The sequence below is a fragment of the Excalfactoria chinensis genome, chromosome 4 (genome assembly GCF_039878825.1).
Source record: "Excalfactoria chinensis isolate bCotChi1 chromosome 4, bCotChi1.hap2, whole genome shotgun sequence".
NCBI classification, from domain to species: Eukaryota; Metazoa; Chordata; class Aves; order Galliformes; family Phasianidae; genus Excalfactoria; species Excalfactoria chinensis.
This window is the reverse complement of record NC_092828.1, coordinates 71,081,661-71,103,059: the sequence shown is the minus strand read 5'-3', so window position 1 is coordinate 71,103,059 and position 21,399 is coordinate 71,081,661. Positions and strand designations below refer to the sequence as shown.

Below are 21,399 nucleotides of genomic sequence, written 5' to 3'. Positions count from 1 at the left end.
TAAATGCCAAATATTTAACTTCTTGACTTCTAACGTTGTCTACAACATTATTTCACCAATTTTAGAAAATCCTTTTGTGAACTCTAATTTAGCGTGATTTGTATGCTGTATGCTTTAGAGCAAAAATGTGAAACATAGCCCAGATACGATGTCTATGTAAAGAGACACACACAGTCTATACCTTACTGCCCTCCCTCAACTGTTAGCAGAGTGTGGTTTAAAGCTCCTTCAGGTTTCTGGGCCACACTAATGAACAGAAGCAATAGCTAATAAGCTCCAGCTTGTGCTGCTGTGTTACACCATCTGGTCAGAGTGTTTATGAGCATCACATTGTTCAAAAAAAATTCCGTATGAGGCAGAATAAAAGAATCCATGCTCCTAAAGCTTTAGTGTGTTGCCTCCTGCTGCATTCTTTCACAGAAATACAGGTTCCTGTTGTGCTGTGCTGTGTTTGTTTGGCTCATTGTGGTCTAATGATGATGATGTTACTGTCTCCCAGAGAAAAATAGTGTGATGAGTTCTTCTCTGCAGCTTCCTGGGCTGCAGCCTTCTCTTCTGCATGGGGAGTATCAGCAGACTCCAAGGAAGGAAAAAGATGCACTTAGTTTCAGGCCTCCTTGGGACAGTCTTTCTTGATTTGCCAAGTAATTGGAAATTTCTCTCTTTGGAATAACTGCAGTGAGAAAACGGGATTTTGAGGCTTTATTTAAACCTCATAGAGGGATTACTTTTTCTTTCCACCATCAAATCAAAGTACACAAGTAAACTAAATGTACAAAGAGATTTTTCCCACAAGAATGGAGTGGGTGCTCTCTTATGGGATCACAAATAGGTTACAAAGCATTGTAACCTGCTGTCACCGTTTCAGTAGCGCTGTTTCCAACCTTACAGTGTTTACCATCATCTTAGTGCCTTGTATTATCAAAAATAGTTTCATTCTCATAAATAATCTTTTTGATTTTAAAAGTGAATATCTGAGGAAAAAACTACTGAGAAAGGAAATAAATGAGAGAAGGATCACAGCACGTTTCCAGTCCCCTGCTAACAAATCTCATCTAAGGAATAAAAAAAGCACTCTCCAAACATTACATGAGCTTAACAACCCATTTTTCAGTGTACAGATACAGAAGACAGCCCTAATTTCCATTCTCTTCTCCGAATTACCAGTTTTCCATGGTATAAAATGCCAAAAGTCATTGAAATAAAAATCAGAAGGGAAAAGTAACTGTAAAAAACACAAGCAATCTTTACAGGAACCTGTAACCAGTGCTACTGGAATATCTACAGTAGAGGCTGTAGAACCCTTCCAAATTAAGATATTTTATATGCAAAAGGGCCAACCATGCACTGGTCAAGGGAGGGGATTATCCTGAGCTGCTCTGGCTGGTGCACACCTCCAGCACTGTGTGCAGTTTGCACTACTGTATAAAAAGGAGAGTAAACTATTAAAAGGCATGCAAAGGAGGGCTACAAAGATAGTGAAGGGTCTGGAAGGCAGGGCATTTAAGGAGCAGCTGAGGCCCCTGGCTGTGTTGGGCCTAGAGCAGAGGAGCTGAAGGGGAGGCCTTATGGCTGCTGCAGCTCCTTAAAGGGAGCAGAGGGCAGTGCAGAGCTCTGCTGTCTGTGACAGCGACAGGGCCAGAGGCATGGAGCTGTGCCAGGAGTGGGTCAGATTGGGAATTAAGGAAAGGTACTTCAGTGGAGGGTGGCTGGGCAGGGAACTGGCCCCCAGAGCAGTGGTCACAGCAAGAAGCTGTTAGCATTTGAGGAGCGTTTGGACAACGTTCTCAAACATTGGGTCTGAATTTTGGGTGGTTGTGGATGAAACCAGGTGTTAATGATTCTTGTGAGTCCTTTTCAACTCAGGATATACTATGATACTGTTAATTCTTATGTATTGTACGTTCTGGCTTGGGGTTGTGCCAAAATATCTTCAAAATGCTCTTGCTGTATGAATAGAGCCTCTTCATGTAACACTTAGAAGTGTCCAAAATCTGCCATAAGTTAAAACAGAGATATGAACAAACACAGAGAATGTCTAAACAAATATTACAAAACATCAGATCAAGGGAAGAGCTCTGCACTTGTTCTGCAGCGTTTTGCTCTACGTACTCTTGCTGTGTCTCTTATGTCACTCTTGAAACAAAAAGTCATCTTAATTTCTGGAATGAGAAATCTGATTTGATTATCTTTGTTTATAGAGCAGGTGCTGAAACAAAATAACATTTCTTCCTAGGGTTTCTCAATTACATATCTGTCAGAAGATTTTGCACCGCCTGAAATAAAGAACTGTCAAAAAGTTGCTCAGTGATTCCATAACGTTTCTGGTTAAGCAGAAGGGTGGATATATACTAACTTACTTAGAACTTGAATTAGTTGTTGTTTTTAGAATTAGACTTAGATGCTTCTGAACTTCATTCTAAAGGAATTAATGTGAAATAAATTGTGGATTTGATTTAAAATCTAAGGTACTCCTTTCAAAGCCACACTTCTATTCTAAATCAGTTTCCTGCTGACTGCCACTCATTAGGAATGCTCTGCAAGTGGACGAAGCATCTTTAGCTCAGATGGAAAAAACAGCTTGAAAGGAATAAGGTAATGTTCAACACCGACAGATTGATTCTTTCTCCACTGTAAGCACCAGTTACACAATAAAGCAGGGAGTACTGACACTTCCAATGTCACCTGAAAGCTTAGAAAAGTCGTTTATCAAAATATAAACTGTTGGTGTGAAAATGAGCAAGAGATTAAAAAGTCAGCAAATTCAGATTAAAATATTAACATGACAAGTAATGAAACTGGCTGTCAAGAAATGTAAACATTTGTAAAGATCAACTCAGCTTTATTCAGTATTAATGTGATAATCCAAAATACTGGAATCTATAACTGTTACATCACTGAGAAAGAACGTGAGAAACGGACTATTCTTGAAGTCCCGAGTATCTTGGACCTTTATTCTGGTAAGTGAAAAGCTTGATTTAGTGTTGCTTAGTCAAAGTAAGTTGTTTGGCTTCAGAAGAATTTTTTTGAAATGCCAAGAAAAAGAAACATTGGAGACACACTGTGTTTTAAATAGAAATCTGTAGAGGTTACATGTGCTAAATAAAGAGTAGCAGAATCAGATTGTGCTGGCCATAGTCTCTGGAAATGAAGCAAATCTGTATTTGAGCCTCAGGTGCCAAAATCATGCTTCCTGCATACCTATGAGTGGAGAATACTCCGTACCTGCCTTCAGTGAGCACTTTCTTAACACAGAAGTGTACTGCAAACTCTGCAGAGCTTTCCTTGTGAAGCAATTAAGTGGGAGTGGTGTATTTCATAATTCAGACGTTGTTTAAAGTACTTCACTAGCAAGGCACTTTTCCTGAAATTTTTAGATTGCTTCATAAGAATGTGATTAAAATAGTAGGAAGATAATAATAAGAACAGTGAATCACCTTTAAAATCCTAGAGATGCTCAAGGTCACTCCAGTTTCCTCTGGATGTTGTCCCTAAGAAGCATGACATGATACACAAACATGCTTCTGCCTCTTGGACAACCAGCCAGGCAGCAGAGGTACCCTGCCAGAATCCTCATGCTTGTAAATACACATAACCTGTGCTGTTACAAGGCTACTATAATATGAAAAATAAATATAATCATCTCATGTAGTCTTTGGACTAGATGGTCTTTAGAGGTCCCTTCCAGTCCCTGACAAAGAGTAAGCAAAATATACTGGGGATTCATGAGCTGTTCATCATAACTTCTGTTGACACAGTCGTTTTATTTGAGCTCACTGTGGTTAAGCTATTTTTATTTTTGCCTGATTTTTAAACTTATTTTGATTCTGAAAGGACTCCTCATTCTCTGAATTTTCTACATTCTTTCTCACTAATTGAGACTCAATTTATTATTGCTTCCATTATACAAATGAAGAAGCATTCTTTAAAATTGACTTAAGAAAAAAAAATAACATGGCACGGCTTAAACTGATTTATCAGAGAGTTCTATTTAAGCTTTCCCAGATTTCTCCAGTATTGATGGCTTTGTTTTCCCTTGTGAACAGTTGCTGTGGACAGCGATGTTAGGAACAGAACATTTGCCACAAATGCTTAACACTTAATTCCAGATATTTTAATAGAAAAAAAGTGATTGGTGGTCAGAAGTGTATAAATTCTTGAGTTTCTGTTAATTTCTAATTTACAGAGCAAAAATCATTCACCTGAGGTTTTCTTAATACCATGCTCTAATAAAATGTAGCCAAGAAGTAGGTTTTATGATATCTATAACAGTTCTAGAAATGGAAATTCAGGTCATATAGTAAGCTAGTCATATGTTAATTTCTTAATTCATTAAATTTACTAATAGTTTCTTGGGGTGTTTATTTTTGTGATTCTGAAAAATGGAAGCTTACTCGCACTTATACTGGCTAACTTCTGACAAAGCACAGTTGTGTCAATATTATTTGAAAGAGATAGAATAATGAAAATAAGCATCCATGATAACTAGAAACGTACTTAAAAACACGTGTTGTTAGAGTTTTAGAGAAAAAAAGTGTTTGTGGCCTGTGCATTCAGTTTTCCTAGGGATAAAAGTTCTTGAGTTCCAATAAAAGGGAGCTCCAAATATTGTTTAAAAATTTTGCATTTTATTACTTTTGAGCACATCAATTATTTTTTCCTTCATATCAAATACTTGCATGAAATTAATGGTGTTTACCAGCTTGACCTTTTTATTTCATAGTCTATTGGTTTGAAGGAATATGGAAAGATTAACTCTTATGTTGTTGCATTCAAAACAATAGAATTTTGATTTTTTTTTAAGTAAAAGTCATATCGGACCTCTGATAATCTGATCCTCTGTAGTGTTGTTTTTGTACATACTTTTAATTCCTCCAAGTAAAGAAATTAAGGAAGTTTGTGGTTAATTGTTTCTAGTAGAAATCAAATGATCGCTGTTGTCCTACATACACTGAGGTTTTATGTTCAGCTGGAGGTAATAATTAGTTTTAAAATGTTTCAGTGGTGCCTCATTGTTCCTTCTCTGGGAGTTTTCAAAAGACTTATTTCATATGTGTGTGTAGATACAGAAAGTGTGCATGGAGTAGTGGCATAGCACAGGTTCTACCTGCATGACTTCAAGGTACGGTCTTCATTGCTTCAACATTTAAATTTAGCTTGAAATTTTGTACTTAGATTTTATTATCACAATTATTAATGATCTTTTAAAACTTCCTTTCTCAAGGACTAATCCCCCTAATAAATGAATGCATTCATTTTTTACCTTGTTTTTATTTTTTCGAGACCATTTGTCATGTAGTTTTGTATAATAAATATGTCTTTGGATTAGGACACCTACTGTTCTGTAAAATACTTCTGTGAAGATATAGGATCAAATTAATTTTGTATTTCTACTTGGGGGAAAAAATATGAAAAACACAAGTCTGTTTTTTCTTCTAATTTATTTCTTTGATTTTGATACTCGTAATACTACAAATAGAAACTAGTATATCTCTATATGGTAAAAAAAAAAACCAAACAACATTACAAATTATGTAATGTAGCATGTTTCGGTGCATACCTTGGAGAGTACTTTTTCAGTAACGTATAAATTAGTGGTTGTGGAAAGGAAATATCTGTAGGATGTATGTGATCGGTTTGATTTACAAGTGGATTCTCAAAGGCTTAATCGAACTGTTGATTCTAGGGATACAATTCGTTCTAGTACCAGTGAGAATTGGGCTTACAGATGTAGTGTGAGTTTTAGCTGATATTGTAGTAGTGATTACGGGATGTTTGCAATTAATTGTTGGCTATTGATCTGTAGACTTTAGGTGTTTGGGGAGAATGATTCTAATTATTTGATTTTATTCTATACCTTGTAATCTACTTGCGGATAAAAAACTAAATGAGAAAAGGAAAAAAAAAAAAACCTTCACCGTTACTGAATTATTTGTCTGTCTTAATATCCTACTTGCTGGGTCAGGTGTTTAAAGATCCCACTGATGCATGCTTACAACGTTCACTAGTTTACTTACTGCTACTCACTTGAATACTGCTGCTTTGCAGTTTAGGGCGGTGTCACAGCTCCCCTGGATACTTCTTAGAAACAAAAAGATACAGACAGTGTTTCCTTTTTGTATTTCATTGTTCTCTTGGATTCTTCTCTAATCTGTTACCACAAGTTACTGTTCAGCTCATTTTTGGCCATGAAAGGAAGGTAATTTCCTCTACTTTCTACTTGAGTCTACAAAACAAAACAAGACGATTTTTTTTCTAGGTTTTTATTATTATTATTATGATAAAATAAAGTTAAGCTCTCCTACTTTGGTCCCACTGTGGTGGCCATTGTTCTGCCAGGTGTTTGCCTCAGCTAGCCAGAGGCTGGCATCACTCACAAAGAAGTCAGCAGAGACAGGATAAACATCTGAAATGGCTGCCTCTGGAAATTATGTTACTCTAAATAAACACGATGGTCTCTGACAGAAGTAGAAATTGCATTTGTGGAGTCAAAGGTGTGACATTAGATACCTCAATGCTATTTACTTCTTCCAGAACCATTAGCTGCAATGCATTTATTGTAGTAGGGCTGAGCATGCCTTCAGGAATATAGAAGCTCATTTAGCTAATTTTCAGCTTTGTCTTTGGAGGCTAACATAGGAGAAATAGGTCTACTTACTGCAGGCTGTTTCTCTAGTTCACAAATTCCTGGCACCCTTCTGTATATCATACAGCTGCACTAAACCTCAGCACAAAGGGGGCTGTGTCTGCTTTGGCCAACTTCTCCATAGCATTATTCCCACTCTGCAGTGAAGTATTATTCAACCTTGAATTCCTCCATGTAATAAATATTCATTTGACAGATAATTATCATCATCCCCGAATAGCTCCACTAAAACCAAACTTCTCACCAGCAGTCATTTCTGTCACTGTTCTGGCAGCAGGGAGCTTATGGTTCCTTATGCTTTAATAATGCTCCATCATCTGGGATATCAGATATGGGTCAAGTGTTAAAAAACTGCCTGTATACACTGCATGTAGTTTTAGGAACACCAAACCTAACTATGGGATAACACCACAATGGACAGGAACAGTAACCAAAGTTATTTTGCTGTAACTTGATGCTCCAATTCAGAATGCATACTATGAGCAAATGAGTGTTCAGACACAATATTCCAATATTTTAAAGTTTTTCTCAATGATTGTAGTTACAGTAATCATCATCATCATCATCTCAGTCTTTAATTTGGCTATAGGAATGGATTTCTCTAGATCGTCAATGAGAATAATGTTGCTAGCAAAGATTTATAGCTCAGTTTTATTTTATGGTTCCCTTAAAATGATTATATGTATATAATACATTTAGTTGGCTAACAGGTCCTTTTCAAAGAGGAGGGGGGAAAAAAAAAAAAAAGGCTATTTTCTTTGTTTAATTATTATATTAAAATACAGCAAAATAGTCCAAACAGAAGACTAATGTGTTAAACAGGAAAACACTGACTTGTGAAGTTTTCTGGCCAATAACTCTTAAATTCTTTGGTAGCAATGCATCATCAGGTTGCTTCTCATTTGGTGTTCTAACCTCCATCATGGTGTCCATCCATTTGGTTCTTACTGTTCATATGTGATCCATTTTGAATTTAAATAAACTGGATACATGAGTAAGCACTTCAGCAATGAAGAATATACACGCTCTTATGAATTTGTTTTTTGCTGAAAAGATGGTTCAGAGAGGTAGATGTTTTAGCATGGTGAAAAGGGTTCTTTGTACTGTGGTTGAGTTGTTCTCTACAGCACTACAACTCCCTGTTCTTTGAATTGAGTTTTCCTCCTGTTCCAAGCCACCATATCCAGGCCTTTACTTCCTCCTTCTTTCATCTGCACTGAAATCTGTCATTAAAGGACATCTAATTCAATAATCTGTTCTTCACGCATTGACTGACTTAAGACTAGCTTGTATAAGCTTGATCTGGTTAGTATCGGAGAGGTTCTTGCTATGTTTTTAGAGAGAAGCAATTAAAGCTCCCACAAACAAATGTGGTGTGTTGTTTTTTTCAGTTGCAGCCACTTCCAGATATACTGCCTGCAGCCTGTGCCAGTCGTCCTGCTCAGCTGTGCTGTTTGTTTCCTACTTGCTCTATCACTGTTGTGGCTAATATCGGGCGCAGTACGAGGTGGTGCAGCTCCGGAAATAGTGTAGCAGCTGGTAGGAAAATGAGACAATACCGAACGGTAGATAATGCCTAGAAAGGCAAAACCCACATGGGACTCCTGCCCTATAGAGAAACTGTTACTCGTGAAGACTCTGAACTCAGCAGGCTTGCTTGAAACAAATTTATTAGGAAGAAGAAGTGGAAAAAAGGCTTTAAGACACATTTAAATGCAAAACTGTTAGATAACAGAAAGCTTTGTACAGAAGGATGTTTAAGCATTTCCTATTGTCATCTGAAACAATTCATTACATGCCTGAGTAGCAGCTTGTATTTTTTCTAATGCATTTTTTTTCTGTAAAATAGCTTACGCTGAGGGAAAATTTTGAACTAAATTCTGTAGGCTGTTGCTTTGAGTCTCTTTAGATGGCAGATTTTGTCACAAAGGGAATATTTATTAAATGTGTTAGGTCAAAATTGTAAGGTTTATAAATTACATGGTTTTACTCTTCTTTCTATTTGTTTTCCTCCTCCTTAATATAGTGAATTACTTATGTGAGCTGTGTTTTTCACTAGGCGAAGTAGTGGCTGCTGCTGTCCTGCCTGAACAGCGAAAAGTAGAGCTAAAGCATGATTTGATAGAATAAAGTCAAAAGAATTGTGACACTTAATGATCCTGTAGGGATCTTGTTCTCAAATCCCCAGTGTGATTCAGAATCCCTCGGGCTCACAGTAGGACCCTTTTCTTGTCAGAACACCTTTCTCTGTGGTGTGTACTAAAGGTAATGAAAGTTATCTCAAACTGTAAATATATTTTTTCTTCCTCATTTTTCTGGTTAGCTGTAGCCTGAGTGTTTAATTGATATTTGTGGAGATTCTTCTAGCTGTATATAGAAATGTCTTTGAATGTGGTTCAATGCACAGTTGCTCTCATTTGTGCTTGAATCTGGTATTTCCCTGGAGTCTCTGTTTTGAGAGCTGTCTCCCTTATGTGTCCCTTTTCTGATCATGGCTTAATTACATTTTAAATGCCTTCTGTGTTACTGTCTACACCACCTCAATTAGTTCACCTCCAACTGCGTGAATTTTTTAATAAGGAGACAGAAAGTATTTGCAGCAATACTGAACTTGAGTTCTGCTTGTCTACCTATGCCAGGCTTTCCTTTGGGTGTGGAGGAGTTTATAGGGCTACTGAGTTAGTCACCGACTTCTAGCTATTTCATGTTGGGTGGGTAACCTCCCAACCATCACATTAACAATACAATACTTTGTTTTAGTCATGGATATACAACAATATCTGTGATTTGCATTGGAAAGAGCAGGTGCTTGTCTACTCATTTTCGAAAGGAGAGCGATCGCATTTTAATGCTTACCAGTCAGTAACTTGTTATTTTCAAGGTATCTATTATATGGCTGCTTCAGAATGAAAGGTAAAAATGCTATGTGGTTAAACTTCAGCCTAGCGTTTTCAAAGTCAGTGACTCAAATAGCTAAAATGAGTACTATATACCCAAATAAACTATTCAGTATTTTAAAACAAATAGAACACACATTAAGAAAGGGCAAGGGAATTGAAGATGTCGAGAGCTAGAAAAAACAATGTAGGAAAAAAACAAGGAGCCAAGTGCTCCTACCCACATAAAAAAACTGGAGATATTTCTTAGTGTAGTGGCTTTGTTCCCAAAGCCTGGATAAATTTTTGGTGACAGATGGTAGAGACTCACAGCACTTGTTTAAACTTCGTGAAAATGTACTGAGGTCTTTTGATTTGGTATGCTTTGGAATTCTTCTCATACTTAATTCCCATTGGCACAGCACAGGAATGATGGTACTTATTCCCTCTTTTGGTGCCCTATATCAAATCTTGAGGTGGAAAATGAGATGAAAACAGCTCTTGGTATTCTAAGCATATATCCCTCCTAATATACAGGGAATAGACCATCTTGTAGTATCTATTGAAGTAGCTTAACAGCATAAAGACAAAAGCTATTGGAATAATTCTGAAAAATGTTCTTGGAAGTACGTTGTTCCCTTCTGTGCTCAATTTCTCTGCTTTAATGACCCTGAAGTTTGTATGCTTAGGAATTTTATTATGCTGACATAAATGTCTGAGATTTTCATCTTTTCTTGGTAACCACGATATGCATTTTAGGGTGAAAGAACTGTTTGTTTAACTTAAATAGTAGTAAGATTCTGTGATATTTATTTAAGATTACTACAGTTTATTTCCTGGGTGTGCACACCTGCAATTGCTGCACCATTTTCAGCTGAGTTACTTTAAGGCTTCTTGATGGTATAAAAACAAAAAGAAAAGTCATTTTGTAGTTACTGAGACAGAATATGAGTCTTTTAAGATTAAGTAACTAATTAATGGAATGTAGTGTTGAAGAAACAGTTTCTGGAAATGCAAGCCAAACTAATAAAGATCTGAAGAAGGGAAAGGAATTCAAACACTTGAAAAAATGGTTTATGTAGTAGAAATGAGAGATGCAAAAAACAGTAATTTCCACTAAATTGTTTTGATATTATTTGAACAGCAACATAGATAACCTTCGCATTTGAACTGCTGATATTGAAAGCCCTTTGGTAAAGTGAACACCTGAAAAAGGAAGTGAACAGAAATGGTCCAAATTTTTTTGAAGGGAGAGTAATCTCCCATTTCTTTATCAGATGGAACATTTGGTGACAAACTCCTCAAGAGATTTTTGGGGAAAGAGAGGTTATTTGACTGACAATCTGTATCCCCTGTTGGTTAATCAAATGCAGCGGATGTGCCAAGTTGTCTTTCATATGTTCTCAGCAATGTCAGGTTGGCAGCTGGATGTAATTGGATGTGAATGGAAGTAGTGAAGGGCTCACGTGCACACGCTCTCCCTTTCTTCTTCCAGGATAAATAAAAAGAGGGTGTTTGTTGGTCTAAATTTTACTTAGTTGTTTAAAATAAATTAAAAGTATATACAGCGTCCCTTCTAGATGTTAAGCTCACATTCACCATAAGTAAAGTTTTCAAAGATACTGGGGGAAAAGTTAGGAAAAATTGCAAATATGTGCACCTGCAATCCAAATAGGGCAAAGTTAATCTGATTAGCTGTCCTAAGCTCTAAAGCAGTGGCTATCTCACAGTCTAAATTGATTTTTAGTGGAAAAGGTGATCATACTTAAAGCAGTTAAAAAGTAAAGGAGCCAAGAAGGCAGGAGTAGGGCCCTCACCTGGCACTGCTGTGCTTCAGAGCTCATGCCATGTTGGCTCTGATAGGGCAGGGCAGGAAGCAGCTGCTGAGACATGTTAGGGTTAGACCTCACACTGCTAGTGGCCACTGCTCTTCCATTTCTCTCATTCCTGCGATAGCAGCACATTGACAGCAGTGACTGATGGCCCATGTGTTGTTTGGTGAATGCACGACCTGATGTTCGTGTCTTAGACCTTACTCTTTCCTTTAAGGATCCTGCCTCTATGTGCTTACACGTCTGTTATTCCCACTTGCAAATACCTTTTCCAAAATTTCAGGGCTTTTAAAAAATTTGTCAACTTGAGTGTGAATGGATGAAAGTAACCAGTCCTACAGAAGCTTTAGTCCTCCTTGTGCTGTTTCAGTCTTGAAATAGCTGTAAGTGCGTTCCCTGAAGCTGGCCTAGGATGACACTAAAAGCCCTCCCCACTCCTGTCTGCCTCCAATACTGTCCATCTTCAAAGGAAAATGGGTAGTAGATGCTCTTTTAAGCAAACTTGAAATGATGGTAGATGTCTGTGCCTTTTGGTGGAAGTCAAGGTGAGGAGCTAAGTTACTCTGTGATGCAGGTCGTTTTCTTGTATGCTGCCTGTGGCTTGAGTACCTCAGATCTCTTGAATAACCCAAACAACCCATCAGCAAAGAACATTTCTGGTAGGTCTCTGTTGATATTGGCTTTCTAAAAGTATTTCCTTTGTCATGAAGATGTGAACTTGCAGATGCTTCTTCCCAGACAGTCATACTGATCTGAAGACTACATGCTACCTACTTTAACTGTCCCATGGGCATCTTACAAGGTGTTTCTAGATTTACAGCATGTAAATGAAATCAGATCTTTTTTCTTCTTTTTTTTTTTTTTTTTTTTTTTTTTTTTTTTTTTTTTTTTCTGGCCTTCAAACACCAAATCAATGAATATTGTAAAGATGCCTACACTTTTGTCATCTAAAATAGGCTTTGATTTTCATTTAGCATATGAATGGTTCTAGTAGAATTTTAAAAGGGGAAACAATTTCAAGACTTCTAGAAACAATAGGTGTATTTTTAAAATACTTTACAAATTAGAATCAAAACTGTTGGTAGAAATTGATTTTATATTCCCATCCTGAGTGCTATTAGGATGTGATATCTGTCATGAAATCTCAAAGACTGATATTTGAATGGAAGTGATTCGGCTTTAAACGTAACTATGTTCAAAAATGAATTCCAGAAGTTTGTAGGGATCTAGCAACAATTAGAGGGTCACGTCACTTTGAAAAATGGTGGTACACAACTTAAAGTCTGTTAAAAAAAATTGTCAGTCTTCATTCTCTTAAATGAGAAACCAGCCCTCAAGCTGGAACCACTACATTATCAATGCCTGTTAAGTTATAAACATACTGGATTAAAGCTATCAGTTCTCCACTCTTTCACTTTCTGAAGTTAATCTTGAGGAAGAATATGCAGTCATATAAAACTCTTTCAAAGAGAAAAGTTAATTTTCTCCAGATGATTCGATTCACAGCTGTGCTGTCCTTCAAGAAAGTCCTTTTTCTTTTCTTTTTCTTTTTTCTTTTTTTTTTTTTCTTTTTTCTTTTTCTTTTTTTTTTTTTAAATAAAATAAATTAACAGAATCTACATGGTAAGATTGTGGCTAGCTTTAATTTTGAAACTGGAATGATGAGAAGAAAGGGTCCATTATCTATTGCTTCCTTTAAACACATGCAGAAATACCAAAATTTGTAACTGACAATTGATTTTAGAACCAAGGAAACTTGTTAAGCTCCTGAAAGAAAACCCTTCCTTCTTAATGTATTTTTGTATATAGAAATCGAAATTGAATGCATTGTAAGGCAGGTTTTCCAAACTTTGTTTCAATTGCTGTATTATAAAACCATCATTTGTTCTCACAAATGATACTGAGGTTCTTTCTTGTCTGTGATAATATTTCTTTCCTCTTGCTTCTTGTAGAGCAGCATTAGCATGGTCATTATTTGAGACTAAGTAGGTTCCTTGTAACAGAAATGTAGGTTAAATGCTAACTCCTGGTGTTTGCTGCAGTTTTGTAACTCCAAAGTTCATTAAAAGAGATGCATTTATGAGTATCCTCAATGGAAACTTCTCTTTAACAGAATCTGTATAAATGGAAGTATTTTACCTTATAAAGCAACACTTTAAAAATAGGGAAGACGTTAGTCAACAATACATTTCCAGACTGACAATGATAATTTTTCTTGCAAAATTAAGATGAGGCCCACTGCATCTACATTGTATTTGAAAAGCCCTATCACCTTGCTAAGTTACTCTTGAAAAACAAGATCTCTAGCATTACAGATTTCCAATGGTCTGCAGAAAAGTTTTTTCCACAGAGTTTGTCTGTGTCTTCATAGGATGAGGGTGGGATGCAGAAGTTGAGAACTACATATCCTTATTCATTTGATTTTAATAGTAATTTGCAGAAGTTACTCTGAGTACTCCAGCTTCACTTTTTAAAATTGGTTCAGTCTGTTCTTGTCAGTCTGCTCCTGCCCTCTAAGTCTGAAGAATTGGTTTGAAGACAGGATGAGAAAGGTGTTTGCCACCTTCTGCTTCCTCTGGGGAAGGAGTTGAGAAATAGATTCTTTCCTTCTCATGAATTTCACAGTCCTAGGAGTTTTGTGAAAGTGCATACTTCTTTCCTAATCCCTTAGCTGATCTATCTGCAATTTTGATAAACCTTCTGTGTTACAGCAGATTCAGATTCCCATTTTAATCTTTCTTTATTTGTTATTACTCTTATTTTTAAATTTCTGGTGGTTAACCGGGAATTAATATAAGAAAATAAATTACAGAGATGATAAAAGAATACAAGGAAAAAATGAAATACAGTAAAAGAAAACATCCAGTCCTGTGCATTTGATACCTAAATATAAAAGCTCAAAGTATATTTTTCTATGCAGATTATTTTTGTGTCATATACTTTTTACCAAAATAGATGCAACTGAATCTGTCTTGGATTGTGATGATACCCTATCAAGTGATTTAAAAAGCAAATTAATAGTCATTGTCAAGTGCTTCTGTCTCAATGATTCTAATATGAAAAGTTACTGAAATTTGATGTCCTTAAATAATATTGTATTCAGGAAGAAGCAGCGTGTTCTCAACTTAGGGACATACAGAAAAGTAAAACAAAATGACAATCTGTCTCAATCAAATATGAGCGCACACACACACACACAGCATTCACACTGTTATCCAGCAGCTTACAGAACACAAACAACTTGATAAAGTAGCTTAAGATGTCTGCACGTTTAATTCTCAAGTCCAGGGAACAGCCAGTAAACCATGGTGCTCAGGTGAGAAATGAGAAATTTTCAGGGCCATTGAACACACTGAATTTAGTGGAGTGCTCAATAGCCCTCAAAATTTCTCATTTAGGAGGGTGCATGTGTGTTGCTTCAAAAAATGAATGTGAGCTTCACTTTCTCCATTTGATTTATTTTCTCCCTTCCTTTCCCAGTTCCTCCTCCTCTCTGTCTATCTTGTACCATAAGCAGCTGGTCTTCTCATTTTGAAGTAGAAGATATGCACTCACTGATTAACCTATTGGTGTTAGTTGTAAGTGTGAAAGCCCATTCACTGTGTAACACAGTAAAAAAAAAAAAAATCTGCATGTTTGTTTCTTTTCTTGCTTTGATTTTCCTATTATCACCCCTTCAGACACTAGCTTGGAGGTACTGTGGCCATGATGCTGTTCAGGTTAATGCATCACCCCGTGCATTGCACAGGCAATGTGGAAATGATGGAGGAAGGCTGGGCATGGGGACCACCATGGCATGGGCACAGCTGAAGGACAGAGGAGCCAATGTACCCATGCACATTGCGCACCCAATCTGATGGGGCTCTGGAGCTGAAGCCAAGCCAAAAGGTGTTCACTGCCAAGTGCACAGTCTTGGGCGTGAGTTGCACATTTCTCCCATAGATTGGGAAATTAATGTTTTGACAGACATTACTCATCTTTTTATCACAAGAATGTGGGCAGGTGGTGATCCAGTCTTTCTGTAGTCTAATCAGTCCATAAAAACGTACATTCCTTCTCTAGCCAAATCAACCCCTTGAACTGGATAAATTGCTCATCAAAATTAATAAGCGAGCTTCACTTTTTGTTTTCAAAATTAATTGCTGAAGAGCCTAAAGATCTCCATTTTCATAAGCACACATTAGGTCCTCACTGGGTCTTTGCACCATGTCCGTTGGTTATCCCCAAGCACCTGCTGCTGAACGGCTTCTCAAAGCTGTGTTTCTGTGTTATGTAAGAAATCTCCATCTTCCTTCAATTTCCATCATTAGCACCATTGCTTACTGTCAGATATTGTGGGCAGAGCCCTCACAGATGGAGCCCTCACAGCATGCTCCAGCCATCTACTGTGTGCAGCATCTCTGCAATAATTTATTTAAAGCTCAGCCACCATCCTGGCTTTATCCAATTCGGATCTGTTGATTAAATATTATAGATGACACGTATGATGGTGAGGGACTGAGAAACAGCAATTGCTCCTAGTAAGTAGCATTGAGTTCATGGTACAGAGAGAGTAGCTGGCATATGTTGAGGCCAAACATGGTATTATGATTTAATTACCAGAGCAATTAGGCTGCATTTTGTACAAGAGAAAGCACTGGAGCAAATATGTCTTCAGATTTAGCAGGGGCTTCGCAGGCATGTTGTTATGGAAGAGATTGCCCAGAGATATGGAAGAGGTTGCCCAGAGATGTGGTTAATGCCCAATCCTTGGAGACATTTGAAGTCAGGCAGGATGGGGCTCTTGGGGCTGAAAAATCCTGTAGATGTCCCTGTTCGTTTCAGAGGAGTTGAACTGGATGGCCTTTAAGAGTCCCTTTCAACTCAGATAGCTCTATGATTTGCCTGTGTGGAATTTCATGTGGAGGTTTGAGTGGTTGTGTACTTGAGTGAAAGGTTCCCCCGAATATCCCAAGAGCAAGAATTAGGAAAAAAACCATAAAACTGTGACTAAACTTCAGAGACCTTTGAAACATGTCAGTCCAAATGACTTTATTATATTATAGAGTTCATAAAAGGTGTGTAATAACAACTCGTGGAACTGTTCTGCTTTACAAGTACTCTCCCATTTTTCTGAAAGCTCTCTCTCATTGTACAGATAAGTTAAGTAATTTAAATGTGTTGTTCTTTGTCGTTTTGTTATTAACACAAAATTCTGTACGTCCATAAGGAAGCATGAAGTTTTGAAAGAAAGGCTCTGCAGGATCATTTCTGTTCTTTGCTAGCTTTGTGATTTTCATTTATCTCTCTTTTTTTTTCTTTTTTTTCCCTTTGGACAGTTGTTTGCTTGTCTCGTTTTGTTTAATGTTTGTTTATTATCAAACTTCTTGGCAAATGGAAACAGTGTGGAAGTTCCACAAGTCCTGAAGGTCGGCTAAGATTGTTAGTATGTGAGCTGGCAAACAGTTCTGGTCATACAAAGGAAAATGAGATAGGACTGAAGATGCATTGTGATAAAGGCTTTATATATACACATGTAAACCTAATTAAGTTATTAACTGTCCCAGTGGATAAATTAAAGCTATAGTAAGATTCTCAGAACTTGGAGGAGGGTGTATCTGGAAAGAGAAGGCAAAAGTTCTCTGTAGTTCTACACTGCCAAGAGCAGTGTTAGAGCTGGCTACTACTAAACTCCATTATTCTTATATCAGATTGATATATTGATATCAGATTGAACATATTAAAGAAGAGCAAAGACAATATTGTCCAGTGTGGACAAATGAGTGTTCAGCTGATCCTCTGTGAATATTTTTTGTTTTTACATGAAAATTAAGATGAAAATTAAGTTGTATAAAGAAAGGACAGTGATAGAACTAGAGGGAATGGTTTCAAGCTGCACCAGGGGAGATTCAGGATGGACATTAGGAAGTACTACTTCTCAGAAAGGGTAGTCAGGCATTGGAATGCACTGCCCAGGGAGGTGCTGGAATCACCAACCATGGGGGTGCTCAAGAAACGTTTGGATGTTGTGTTGAGGAATATGATTTAGCTGAGAAGTATTGGTGATGGTTGGACTGGATGATCTTTTAGGTCTTTTCCAACCTTGATAATTCTGTGATTCTGTGATTCTTTGAATGAGTTACCTGAAATTCTGATTATTTTTAATGCAACCAGCTTCCTTTCCAGTTCCTGTTCATAAAATATTTTGCATTTCTTTATGTGTTAATTTAAATATCTTTTTTTTTTTTTTTACGAGAGCAAAGGATTAAATATTTGTTTTTTAAAAGTTCAGTTAAAATGAACTCCACAAAGCTTCTGTAGTGAGAATCCTATCATGATCTTCTGTATAAGTTCATAAGAGCAGCCTTTTTTCCTCTGTACACAGTTCATGCAAAAACTTGAATATCATATTAATGTTCCCTCATTTCTTTTGTGACTGCATCTCTTTGGTTAGACTAAGTCTAACATAAATCCACTTGAACTTTATCTCTTTGTGGAAATGCACAGTATTTTAGGTAACAAGGTTAGACATGCAAGCCAAACCAGACAATTTTGGCGTGCTAAGTGCTTTTCAGAAAATGCATCCCATGAGAGCTGGAATACTACAAATGTTTGTATACTTAAGAAATAGGCTATTCATGCAATATATTGAGTTCAGATTCGGTTGGCTGTGAGTTATAGTATTAAAAAATCGATTTATTTTACTCTGCCAGAGAAAAAAAATAGCTGAAATATTGAATTTGTTAGCTGCTACGTTTTGAATTAACTTCTAGACTGAAGGTTAAATTCCATGCTTCTTAAACATGTGTAATCTAATTAGCATTTGTGAGATTTACTGGGATGAATTTTCCCCTTGGCATATGCAATTGCAAACGGAAAGGCTGTGGGCTGCAGGCTGCTAGGGGCAGACAGTCTGCCTGTGGTGGACATCCGCAGAGGGAAGTGCCTGCATCTTAGCTCCCTGGGGGCTGGCATTAGCTGACATGGCTCCTGAAATTGCCAAAGTATTTATTATTGCAGGAAAATTTCTTAGTTGCTAAAAATAAATAGATAGTGGCTTTAAAGGGAAGGCGATGCTTCTTGAAATTGTTGTTTAGTTGACAAAGAGAGACATAATCTAAGAACACTGCATTGCTGCAGTACTTTACAGAAGTCTAAGTTCAAAAATGAAAGTAAAACTGCTTTTTGAGAGAAATGCAGCAAGTCTTATGGGACAGATTTAGTAGAGGTTGTTTCTCTGGAGTGGGCCTTGATCAAAATTTAGATGAATATTAAGACTGGTATTTAAGTCTGTTGCTCTTCTTTCACTAAGAGATGAGTGTCATTTCCATAATTTTTCTCTTAATGTGTATCAGTAAACTCTCATCCTTTGGAAATACGCTCTCATCAGCGTAGACGAGAAGCACTACAGAACTGCTAGTCTTTTTACATGCAGCTATCCAACTTATTTGTCTAATATACTTTCCTTGAATTTTATATGGTTTTAGCTGATAAATTTGCTACATTTCTCTGATAATATATTTCTTGAAATGTCAGTATGTATTTACTCCTCCTTCTTATGTCATCTGTTAATACATGTGCTAATTCTCAGAACTGTCATAAGCTGCCTCATTGCCAGTTGTCTGTTGTTGGCCAGCAAGATTTAGCATTCACCTTCCTTGCAGAACATGGACAAGAGCTCTTGTCACGTTTTATAGTGGCTCAGTTCATTTAAGCAGAACTGTAAATCAGTTATTTTACAAGGAAGCATTCAGTCACTTCACTGTTACTGGGAAATGCTTGGTGAAATAGTGGTGTCCATGGCCTCCATTTAAATGAACAGCATAGACCTTCTTTCAGCATGGAATAGTATCAGCCTGTTTATGTGCTTTCATCTTTATTTCATTGATAGTAGGTTGCGGGTTAGTCATTTAGCACCATTGTTGGCTTTTTATTTAGTTTATGTGCAAGTCCTTTCTTGAACATTGTCAAGAAAAAATAAGAGATGCCATGCACTGTTTGGAACTGTATTTTATATAAAAGTAGTTTTATTAATTTACTATTGTCAAAAGGAAAGTAAACGCAGAGTGTAATACAGCTGTGATGTTTGTGTCCAGCATCAATATCTAGACTGTGTCATAGGAAAATTTGGTCAATGCTGTGTAATTAAAACAAGTGGAATGAGTTTGTCGTGTAAATACTATATAATTAAATGAGAGCTACAAATAAGTCATTATATGAACAACACTGCATTTAGTTATCTTCAATAACTTCCTGTGAGATGGCCTCTGTGTCTCCAGTGTCCAAGGAGCTTTAGAGGTCTTGGGAAAGCAAGGATTTTTGGAGATTGGATGTTTTGTGTTTACTATCCTATCTATAGGATACAGAGAGTTTATTTCAGAGAAGCCAGTATGGTTCAGATCTCTCTTGCAGGTATCTGGGTAGGTTTAAGAACCACCAACCAGTGTAGAGTCCAGCCTCAGTTGCTCAGCTTCCATTTGCAGCCACTGGAACCCAGTCTGCCAAGGGGCAGTTTTAAACAGACTCCAGACAACAAGATGGAAGACTGTGTTGTAAACATAGATAAAGTGAATGTCAATTATTCCCTCTTCTGCAGAAACTGGTATCTCGTAGCCATCTCCATCAAACCTCAGAGTCCACCTCAAGTCAGTTGAGAGAGTTGGAGCGCAGAGCTAGTGAAGTTGATGCATTTTGCAGTTTCACAAGTACAGACCAGAGACCAGGTCCTCTACCTGTGATGAGAGATCAGGGAGGTGGTAGAGCCTCCATATCTGCCTTGGTTTGGTTGCCCTGGGGCATGGGAGGAGCATGAGCAGCACAGTTAGTGCTTCTGAGATAGGGCAGCCCATGCAGTAGCACCAGGGAACCAGGGTAATCTCCTGGGACTCTTGCATTTCATTCTGTTTCCTTTCCCTGCCCTCTCTCCTGCTCTCTAGAAAACACATTGCCACTGCCTGAGCTTGTATGAGCTGCTGCCACAACAGAGACCTTCAGGAAAGTTTTCTTGGCTAAGAGATTTGATTTACAGAGATCAATGACTTGAATATTGAGCCACCTGCCTATTTTAGCTTAGCATTTGGTTTGTAGATTTTGGTCGATGCTTTCAAGAAAATGCCAGGGCTTTTTGTTATTTCTTAGAGTATGCTTAAAATAATAACCATTCCTCTCACTGTCTGGTAAGTGGATTAGTTCAGCAAATTGAGGCTTTCATTCGGATGACAGTAGGAGTGAATATTTGTCCTCAGTCTCTCTCAATGACCCTCATCTCTAATGTTTCTTTTCTGGAAATTGAAAGTATACTGTATGCATGTTTGATATTGTATTCAGTCTCTCAAGATGGCATCCCAGGTCTGATGTTCAATTAGGGAGTACAGTTCTGTAATCCTTATTTAATTAGAACTCCTTGTCTGACTCCCTGGGAGTTGCATTTGTAATTGGATTCTCACAAGTGAGAATATGCAGAGGCCACCTCAAAGGAAAGCTATAATTTGCTAATGTGTCTTACTTACCTGTAGTTCTTCGAGAATGTTTCCTCTGCATATTCACATTATGGTTCCTGTCCACATTCTGTTTTCCCTTGGATTTCTGATGCTCTACAGTTGCAGTGTTTAATAAGAATAACTGAAGTACTGAGCACTGTACAACTCTCCAATATCTCTGTTCACTTGGTGTCATGAGATGGCACTTGTACAGTCCTAGTAGTCACTGCTCTTCCAGGAGGTTCCTGTAGTTCACAAGCACTGGAAAACCAAAACCTGCTGGTGTGAATATGCAAGGACAGCACTCTCAAAGAGCGAGTCATTGGTAAGTAGTCTTTTGTTGTTGTTTTTTTGGGGGGTGGGGATTAATTGAATATTTCTGACATTGCTTTGTAAATTCCGTATGTGCAAATTCACTGCCTACTCCTTATGATAAAAAACAGCCATCATTCTGATTTGTGAGATTAATGTTAAAACTGTCATCTTAAAAAAAAAAAAATTAATAATAATCCCTATTTTTAAGTCTTTGATGTGAACTCAGGTCAGTTGTAAATTGATATGTTACTATTAGTGTGTAGGTGTGAACA

At 37.3% G+C, this 21,399-nt stretch overlaps 1 protein-coding gene across 7 annotated transcripts in view; it reads left to right on the top strand.

Moving 5' to 3' along the window:
- Positions 1 to 21,399, top strand: part of TENM1 (teneurin transmembrane protein 1) — an 813,967-nt gene that overhangs the window by 592,645 nt on the left and 199,923 nt on the right. The window contains exon 1 of one of the 7 annotated variants that reach the window (XM_072336861.1): positions 21,089 to 21,137. The exons of the other annotated variants lie outside the window; for them this stretch is intronic. The gene's annotated coding sequence lies outside the window, so the exon portion shown is untranslated. Of the gene's footprint in view, positions 1 to 21,088; positions 21,138 to 21,399 lie in introns of those variants that run through there. 7 annotated transcript variants of the gene reach the window in all.